Source organism: Hemibagrus wyckioides, unplaced genomic scaffold, assembly GCF_019097595.1.
Source record: "Hemibagrus wyckioides isolate EC202008001 unplaced genomic scaffold, SWU_Hwy_1.0 Contig4, whole genome shotgun sequence".
Lineage (NCBI taxonomy): Eukaryota > Metazoa > Chordata > Actinopteri > Siluriformes > Bagridae > Hemibagrus > Hemibagrus wyckioides.
In genome coordinates this window covers 800,513-810,576 of record NW_026690802.1, presented here as the reverse complement: position 1 = coordinate 810,576, position 10,064 = coordinate 800,513, and the positions used below count along the sequence as shown (strand labels likewise).

Sequence of the window (10,064 nt, the reverse complement as noted above, 5' to 3'; positions counted from 1 at the left end):
TTGATCAGGAATATGTGTCACCAGGGGGCAGAGGGACACCAGGGTTTATTAACTGTAATTACTGCACCACACAACCAGTCTTAAGCATTTTCTAAAATTAACAAAGAAAAAATGGGGTGGGTTTTTATCATTTATAAATTTGACGGCACCAAGTCTCACTGGAGTGTGACAAGGCAGTCACTCGGTATTTTGAGTGCGGTGATAGCTTTGCTCAACACAGCTGACCTGGAAAAAGCAGTAGCAGGCTTTGTTCATTATTTTACCCTGAAAACACCTTAATGTGACCTCAACAGGTCAATACAGATATTCCACTACACCAGAGCCACAATGTATCAGTACAGAACACTGTCCTTTCAGCTGTTTCATAAAGTTACCCTTAACATCATACTATTGTCTGACTTCTGTTAAACCATAAGACTTTATTCATTGCTGGCTATAAGAGGTCAATTAGTGGTACTGTTTGTTGGAAATTGACAAATGTACATAACTGTGTCAAGTATTTCCTCAAAAGTAAGTTATTTTATCTTAAACATATTAGATGTGTAGCCTAATATCTATCAGTGTGTCTCTGACATTAATAAAACTACATAAACATATTATATAATCACATATAAACCCACTTTACCTTCTAAACATCATAAACAGGTGCTTAGTGTCCTGCAGCTGCAACATAACAAATACTGGCTGATAAGAATCTGTTCAGGAAATCCTGAATGTCACAGTTCTAGTGGGGAACAGAATAGAGTTAACTCAAAATGTCAGAGACACATCCATAATCCCACAGTCATGTTTTTAGTATATATATACAGTAAAAAAGACACATTAAGCTTCTTATTAATCAAATGTACATGCAGTTAATGTGACAATGAACTTTCTACTGAACTTTCTATTCTCTAGTAGGAGTTTCTTTATTTATCCATTTCATTTGTACAACTGTATCTGCGGCTACAATGAATCTCATTGTTCTACAATCAAAACCTCACATCTGTTCTGAGGGGGTTTGTAAAAGGTCATTGCTCTAGCTCACATCCAACAAAGTAACAGTGATCTGTACAAACATAGGCAAACAATACAATAAGACTGGAAGGAATAAATGAATCTACCATTTTATTTTTAGTTTATTGTTTGTTTGTTTGTTTGTTTGTTTGTTTGTTTGTTTAAATGACTATTAATTACAGTGAATCATGGACAAAACTGGCAAGAAAAGATCAATAAACTTAATTTTCATGTCATATGCACCCAAACATCCAAAACAATGGATCTGTGTCTATAAAATCACTGTTTGTTCATAACAATTGTAGATTTGTGACATTGTAATGTGATGAATGTGCGGCTTATGTAGCTTTTTAAACATTTAGAGAAAGTTTGTATAAACACTCAGCAGGTAGATTTAATGTTAGAAACACTAAGTGGAAGAGAATATGATTTATTTAAGAATGAGGAAGAAATGAGTATTTTTCCCTTGGTAATTAAGGTTGAATTAATCCCTTATTTCTCTCAGCTTCTAACAGTTAAATCTGAAAATAAAACTTTCCTGTACTCACAATAGCATCAGATTAGAAGAGAAAGAAGAAATAAAGGCACATTCACATATAAGTTTCTAGTTTTTAATGTTTCTGACACAGCAGGTGCCAAAGAAATGACATTAGATGAGAATTTATTCTTATGACAGTTTAGTGTTAAGTGGACAGTTGTGTTGTTTATTCAGAATGATATCTCTGAAATTAGCTTAGGCACTAAGAGTAAACTATGGGCAGGGGTTAGGATATTATATCACTGCAGTATGTATGATAGAAGAACAAGTATACTTCTATGTCTCAGAGAATGTGAGCAGGTTGTGTGGTGCTCTAGTTCTTGACCAACATTAAGATAAGTGACTGCGCCATCTTGTGTTCACTGAAGAGAAAAAACCTTAATCACCAGAAAATTGTTTTTAACTTACCAAATATGTGCAGAAATATAATTGAAAAAAAAAAAAAATTGTTTCTCTCTCTCTCTCTTTTCACACACACACACACACACACACACAGCCATTTGCTCACCCATTCACAATTCTAGGGGCAATTTAACATTACTTCAATCAATCTACTTAGACTAGCTTTTATTTAGATATTACTTCAAACTTGTTGCAAAACAATATACACTAATAATATTATTAAAAATTAGATGATTGTTCAGTAAGTGGGCAGTATACAGTATCTCACAAAAGTGAGTACACCCTCACAATTTTGTATAAATATATGGCAACCTGTAGCTCTGGTGGAACTCCATGCCCAAGAGGGTTAAGGCAAAGCTGGAAAATAATGGTGGCCACACAAAATATTGACACTTTGGGCCTCAATTTGGACATTTCCACTTAGGGGTGTATTCACTTTTGTTGCCAACGGTTTAGACATTAATGGCTGTGTGTTGAGTTATTTTGAGGGGACAGCAAATTTACACTGGTTATACAGGCTGTACACTGCACTACTTTTACATTGGAGCAGAGGTCATTTGGCTTTCAGCATGTTGTCACATGAAAAGGTATAATAAAAATATTTACAAAAAACCGTGAGGGGTGTACTTACTTTTGTGAGATACTGTATGTCCATGTGTCCATACAGCCCTAAAACATCAGGCTGTGTGGCTTGGGGTGCAGTCAGAATCTCTAATTCATCCCAAAGTGTTGGAGTGGGTTTGAGTCAGTGGCTGTGTGCAGGTAACTCATTTTATTCCACACCAAACTTGTAATAAACATCTTCATTGAGCTGGAACATGTTTTTGTAAGAATATAAAAACATCCTATACAATTGTGCAGCAGTTTGCTGAGAATGCCCACATACTGGTGTGATGGTTAGGTGTCCACAAATATAGCCATATTGTACATATTCAGGACTTTGTTAGAATTAGTATTGTTGTAATAATGTTGTAATAATTGGTTGTGCATGTCAATAAAGCAAACATATGTAAAAATATGTTAATATAAATACTGAACCCTTTCTCTAATATCTCTAGTACTCCTCAGGTTATGGACTCTCCTTTTCATACATATGCATACTTGTACTCTTTTTTTAAAGGGTTACATTGCAATATAAGCAGAACATTCATAAAGCTGCAACATAAAATGTTCTAATTATATATTTGCTTTTGAAATCTAATTTGTGCAAAGCCAATATTAAGTTATAACTTGTACTCAATTCACAGACAGATTAAAGTGCACAGTAGAATTGCACATTTTATTAGGTAGAATGTGTGTGTGTGTGTGTTCAGTGATTGTTTGCAGTCCGAATGGCCCAGGGGAAGAAGCTGTTTGTAAGTCTGGTGGTGTGAGACTTTGTTGACCTGAAGTGCCACCCAGATGGCAACAGGTCAAACTAAGCATGATAGGATGTGAGGAGTCTCCTGTGATGGCCTTAGATTTTGCTGAGGCAGTGGACCTGGACATGTCATCCAGGAGGGCAGAGGGCAGCCCATGATTTTTTGAGCTGTTTTTTCACCCTCTGCACAGTTTGTCTGTCCTCATCTGTGCAGCCTCAGTGTACCACACACTCCAGACAGTATGTCAGTGTGCTCTCCACAGAGGTCTATATGTACCGAGCCCTTTGGGTAGTGTGGCCGTAGTGGTCTAAGGCGCTGGATTTAGGCTCCAGTCTCTTTCGGAGGCGTGGGTTCAAATCCCACTGCTGCCAGCTGAGCCTTTTCAAGGCAGTGGGTTAGCTCTGCACCCCAAAGGCTTTACAGGGGTTGTGGCTCCGGTGCCTTCTGCAAATGTGCTTAAGAGTTGCCATTAGCTGGCTGCCTGGCTGCAAAACCGAAACCGAGCACGCCACACCGCACCGCGGTCGAGCCCCCAGACCCGTGCTGGAAATATCTCCTGCTTTTGGCAACTGGTGTCACTGACACTGGCTTTGAACGCTGTCTGCTTCGCTTCACACCTTGCTTTTTCAAACAGCAAGTCCAAACAACAACCCCAGAACGGCACAAACACGGTTTCCTGTGTGTGAGCCGCATCAGTTGTGCCTTTACCATGGTTACGCAGCTACCAACAAAACAACAATTCAACCAAGAATAAAAATCTATTATGCATAAGAAGTGGAAAATAAGAGGTCAGGGCAATGGGAGTGGCACAGTTGTGTGCACTGGAGGTGTAAGGTCACAAGGGTGACCTAGATGCTGAAGAGGTTAAGGAAACAGACTGCTAATGCATCGTGGATGGGCTCCAGTTGCTTTGGGAACAGGCTTGCTTTAAACGCTGCTGAGTTATAGCGCTCCGCTACTGGGAATTGTTGGCGCGTCTCTGCTCGACATTTGGTCGTGGGTGCCATACCTGCGCCTCGACGCAGGTGGCCGAGAGGTTAAGGCGATGGACTGCTAATCCATTGGGCTTTGCACGCCAGGTTCGAATCCCATCCTTGTCGCTTGTGTGTGCCCTTTAACCTTGTCTTTCCACAACCTAAAAGCGCGATGACGGAATGCTTCGGAGTGCTAGAGGGGATCGAAAAGCCAACTCTGGGTCTAGGTGTTTCGCGAACCGGGCTGTATTTCCATGTTGGTTGGACACAGATGCTGTAAGGCTGACGGGTCGCCACTGAGATCCAGGCAAGATCAATGCAGTGCACAGTCCTCAAGACAGCGGCCCTGATCGCACCTTTATATATCTCTATCAAAACCCAGATGAAATATCTAATTGGTCTAGATTAACTGGAGTGTGTTAAAGATATTAGAGATCGGATGACCAATAATTATTCTATTATTAAATTCTGACAAACGGAGATATTACTTATTGGCCCAAAAACTAGTACACAGAAGCTTCCTCACAATTCAGCTTGCACCTAGAAGGATGCACTGTTACTACTAGCTCAACAGTGAAAGACCTGGGTGTAATGACAGACAGCAACTTATCCTTTGGAAAACCATATTTACAATATCACAAAAACAGCCTTCTTCCATCTTAGAAATATTGCCAAGCTTAGGAACATTTTATCTGTATCTGATGCAGAAAAGCTAGTTCCATGCATTCATGACCTCCAGACTGGACTACTGTAATGCATTAATAGGTGGTTGGTCCTGCATCTTTCAATAAATAAGCTACAGTTAGTCCATGAATGCAGCCGCTATGAGTTCTTAGCAGATCAAGAAAATATGACTCACTATAACCCCATTATCATCCCTGCACTGGCTACCTGTTAAGTTTAGAATTGACTATAAACTAGCTCTACTCACATACAAGGCTCTAAAATGGTTTAGCTCCCACCTATCTATCCAGTCTTCTAACAAACATTACAATCCACCACGCTCTTTAAGATCACAAAATTCCTGGACTTCTAGTAGTTCCCAGAATATCAAAGTCCAGCAAAAGGAGGTAGAGCATTTTCGTATTTAGGGCTCCAAAACTCTTGAATAGTCTTCCTGACTGTGTTCGACTCAGACACATGTGTCTCCCAGTTTAAAATGTAGACTAAAGACTTATCTCTTTAGCCAGGCATACATCTAACACTTCCCATAATTTGCACTCCAGTACATCTGATTAAATGCACATTCAGTTAGTACTGCTAATATTATGAATGCAGCAGCTACGCTAATGCTGTTCCATTGTGTTCCTTTCCTTTCTTCACCCATCCCGAGGCATACAGAGACTGTGCCGCTCCAGTGGCATCCGGAGATGGACCAGCTCCAGTCGGGTTCTGCTTGTGAGGATTGGGATATTCAAGCAGCGCCCATGGACAACAAACCTCCTTATTGATTCACATAACACTATACACATGCTGTATCTGCATCACACAATTGTCACCCAAATGAGGATGGGTTCCTTTTGAGTCTGGTTCCTTCCTTGCTGGGTTCCTTCCTCATACCATCTAAGGGAGTTTTCCTTGCCACAGTTGGTTCTCAGTCTACCCCAGGCTTGCTTTCACTTGGGATAACATCTAGGACTCGTTTGTCTTGTTTGTATGTTCATATGTTTGTTGTTTTCTTATGTGGTTTTCTCATGTAAAGCTGCTTTGAGACAATGCTCTTTGTTAAAAGCTGCTATACAAATAAAAACTTGAACAATTGAACTGGAATTTATTGGGCAACAGACTGGGATGCGAAGTTCTTATCAGCAAACCTTGTCAACAAGAGCCTAAGCCTTTCAAACCTTTCTTCCTGGGTTTGATTTGAAATCACGTCTGGTAATGGAAGCATGCGTGGGTACAAATCCATTGCGACCGCCTGCCAGAGTGCCTCTCTTTCCAGACCTGGCAGGCCTCCCTTGACCACAGCCCCACAACCCTCCAAGTGCATGCGGTAGCGTCGCCAAAAAAACATGGTTATTAATTAATGCAATTATTTAACTGATTAAATATCATTGTAATAATTAATAAACTGATTGAAAATTAATGACCTGTAACTAGAGTGAGAATCAGTGGTATGTATCTCACTATGTACAGTAAGTTGTATAGTTGATCCATTTCTGAACACAGCTCTGTGAGGATTCTGTATAATAGTGCTGTATGTGCTGAACTTTACACGCTCTCTAGAAAGGACACACCCAGGAAGTGATGCTGCTGTAGTGTAGAGTCATTAATATGGCTGTGTTGTATTTTAAGATTCATCATCTATACAATACTATAAGCCTTTATCTGTTTGTGTGTTTTTTTAATTATTTGTACATTTATAAATAATTATGATAATTTCCTATGATAAAAATCATAGGAAACTGGATCCATGAGTAAACTGGATCCAATCTCTCATAAGAAAATTTGCTGTGTCTGTTCCCAAAAGGTAATTAAATTCAGTTCACTTCATTTTCATTCATATCACTTTTTAAGAATGGACATTGTCTCAAAGCAGTTTTACAGAAATATATAAATATAGAATAAACATGACAAAGTTAAAAATTTGTATGTATCCCTAATGAGCAACCCTGAGGCAACAGCGGCAAGAAAAAACTCTGTGAGACGATATGAGGAAGACTCAAATGTGAACCCATCCTCATCTGGGTGATACCAGAGAGTGTGATTATGAATAAATTACCTTCTAATTGTATATTATCAAACATTAAAAGCAGCCGAGGAGATGATCAGATCCACTTGTTTAGTTTTATCATCAACTTTAGCAGACAGACGTGGTGGCATAGGGATTTACCTTTTACCCTCCTTTCTGAAAAGGTCAATGTTAACTTACCTAATGAAAGCCACAGACACATGAATATAACAGTGAACATGATGAATGGTGTTAGTAAAATGACAATATTCTGAGGTCTTTCTGTACTCTATTATATTAATATTTCAGAGGTTCATGTCTCCACAAAGTGTGACATTCTCCATCCCGCTCCCTGTATTCCAGAGATAGGCTCCAGGTTGGAGCTTTAATTTTCAGAGGTAATTCCAGTGGGATTTGAACCTCCTTGGACCTCTGGAGAAACAAGCTTCCAAGCGAGAACCAAGCCAGCAGCGCAAGTTTCCATTAGTTTTATCCCAACCACTCTATTCCATTTAAAACCAGGGCTCGTCCGGGATTTGAACCCGGGACCTCTCGCACCCTAAGCGAGAATCATACCCCTAGACCAACGAGCCAGGTCATCCCCATTACCTTGATGTGCGCCAATGAAGGTTCACTGCACTCTGTAACTGTATGACCTTCTTGTTCATATGGACTGGGGTGCGAGTAAAAGGAACCCGGTTACACAAAGTCAAGTTAACAATAAAGCGAGGGCTCCTGTGGGATTCAAACCTTTTTGGAATCCAGACGCTAAGTGTGAACCAAGTAAGCAGCTCTTGCCATTGGGCCAAATATTATGTCATTTACAGGGTTGTTACTGTAGTCTTAGATTTCTGTTCTTGGTGAACAGGAATGAAACCCGATGTGGTCTTTAGCTGTTGTAGCTCATCTACCTCAAGAATTGATTATGGAGCACTATTTCAGTAGAGCTTATTTATTTCCTGATTGTGTGATGGAAACTGTGTTTTTATTTTCCACAATTCTTATTCTTAGTTATACATACTTTCAGGTATCCTGTAATTCTCAAAAATATATTAAACACCCTGCAAAGACACACATGATGAACACATTAAATAGCATGCTCAGTAAAATAAACAAACAAACAAACATAAAATAAAAATAAATCAGATCAGCTGCTTGTCAAAAAGAGTTTACAATATGCACATTTTTAATCTCCTAGAACAGAATCAAATTCCAGCATGTGATCTTTACACTGTCATTAAGTAAATAAACCATCAAACCTGCCACTATTGTTTATGAGAACTGCACTTAATACTGCAGAGGGAGTGAACATGTGGCTTCTTCAAACACACACCTAACTTTTCTATCTGTATTTGGATTCACTTTAGAATCTTTTGTCTATTCACTTCAAATAAAGTATTCATATATGGTTATATACATACATTTCTATTGGATCAATAATCAGAATGCTGATGTTATGCATAGCTTCCAGTCTTTTTCTTCTTATTGTGATTCTTTAACACTTTCATGTTTGAGGTCTCTGTAGGTTTTTGGACAGTGAAGTTGACTTTCCTGTCACTGTGGGCTGCAAGGCGCAGTAGTACAGTGCAGAGTCTGATACTGAAGCAGGCGAGATCTCCAAATCCACACGCTTTCAGACTCTTATGAACGTTACCAGACAAGTGAGGATGAGGAGTGTCGCCTGTCTGATTCACTCCCGGTTCGGGCAACAGAACGAGGAGTTCTGGTGCTGCATGGGAATATTGTCGATACCACTGTAGGTTGTTCATAGAAACAGTGTCTTTATAATCACAGGAGAGTCTTACTGCTTGCTCCTCTTTTCCTCAGACAGCTGATCATGTTGGAGTAATGCTGTCCTGTGTGCTCTCACCTGAAGAGGACATTTATTTCAGAATATTATCATTTTATATTATACAGTATACATACAGTACATGCTTACAATCTAAAACACTCACACATGGAAACATTTCTTTACTAGTTATAAAACATTTAAACATGATATATGGGGATAAATAAAATATAAGCTTACCTATGAACATGGTAAAAAACAGAAACATACAGAAAACCATCATGTTTTAATTTCCTCTGTTCTTCTGAAAGTTTCCTTTTTATGTTATTGTAAATGTCAAGTTTCCTTCTACTCTGTCTTCAGTGAAGCATCTAAGCATTTCTTGTGTACAAAGCCTCAACTGTAGCTTCCCTCTGTTTTAACCAATCAGAGTGCAGGATTTGCCACTTTATGTAAAATACACACACATGTTCTAAAAAGAATTTAATGAGCAAAAGATTCATATATTTAGTTCCTGTATTTCCTATTTCTATGAACTTAAACCTTTTCTAATCTACAAAATATATTGTTGCAATTACAAACAATTCTTATTGTGAAATTAAATTCTTCAGCAGATTTATAGTACACCCTTAAAGTCTAAACAAAACACCAGAGGTACTGTAGTGATTGATAGGATTTTAAAAAATTCCCCATAAAATTATAACAATATAAAACCCCTAACAAGGTGGTGTTTGAAAGCATGTGCACAAATACATAAGCATCTTGTATTAAGCTCAAGATTCTGCAGTAATTCAAGTGTTTCAGTCGGACTGCACTCCACACACCATGTATCTGTGCTGAAGCTTTGTTCAGGTTTAATGTTCATGGCTACTTTAACACTCCACATGGTTCTGTTGTGTCCAGGTCCTGTTTCATTTGGAATCATTACAGCATTTCAGCATATCAGAACACAAGAATAACCCGTCTTTTTCTTTTTTATCTGTATTTCTGACATTAACCTAGACAAAAACAAGTCCTCAGATTCAGCATCCTTAAAGAGACAAATTTGCTGGTCTGCTTGTGATTATTGTCCTTTAATATGACCCAGTTTCAGCACAACATAAGCTCATGGACAAATAGTCTTACATTTGTCTCAAGAATATTCTAATATAAAGTGGAGATCATCAATGTCCAAATGATTAAAAGTTTTCTAGAGCCTGTGGCTGCAAAACAACCGAATCCTCACCCCTCCACCAACATGACACTTGGTATGAGGTGTTTGTTGTGATAAACTCTGTTTGACCTTCACCAAACATGAAACTATGAATAATGATTAACCATCAGTCCAAAAAAA

At 38.7% G+C, this 10,064-nt stretch overlaps 2 non-coding genes across 2 annotated transcripts; one reads left to right on the top strand and one right to left on the bottom strand.

Annotated features, from left to right (window-relative positions):
• The first annotated feature begins 3,584 nt into the window (after nucleotides 1–3,584).
• On the top strand, nucleotides 3,585–3,668 carry trnal-uag (transfer RNA leucine (anticodon UAG)). The gene has a single exon. It is a non-coding gene; the product is annotated as a tRNA-Leu (tRNA).
• A 3,795-nt stretch (nucleotides 3,669–7,463) lies between these two features.
• Nucleotides 7,464–7,535, bottom strand: trnap-agg (transfer RNA proline (anticodon AGG)). The gene has a single exon. It is a non-coding gene; the product is annotated as a tRNA-Pro (tRNA).
• Between the last annotated feature and the right edge of the window lie 2,529 nt (nucleotides 7,536–10,064).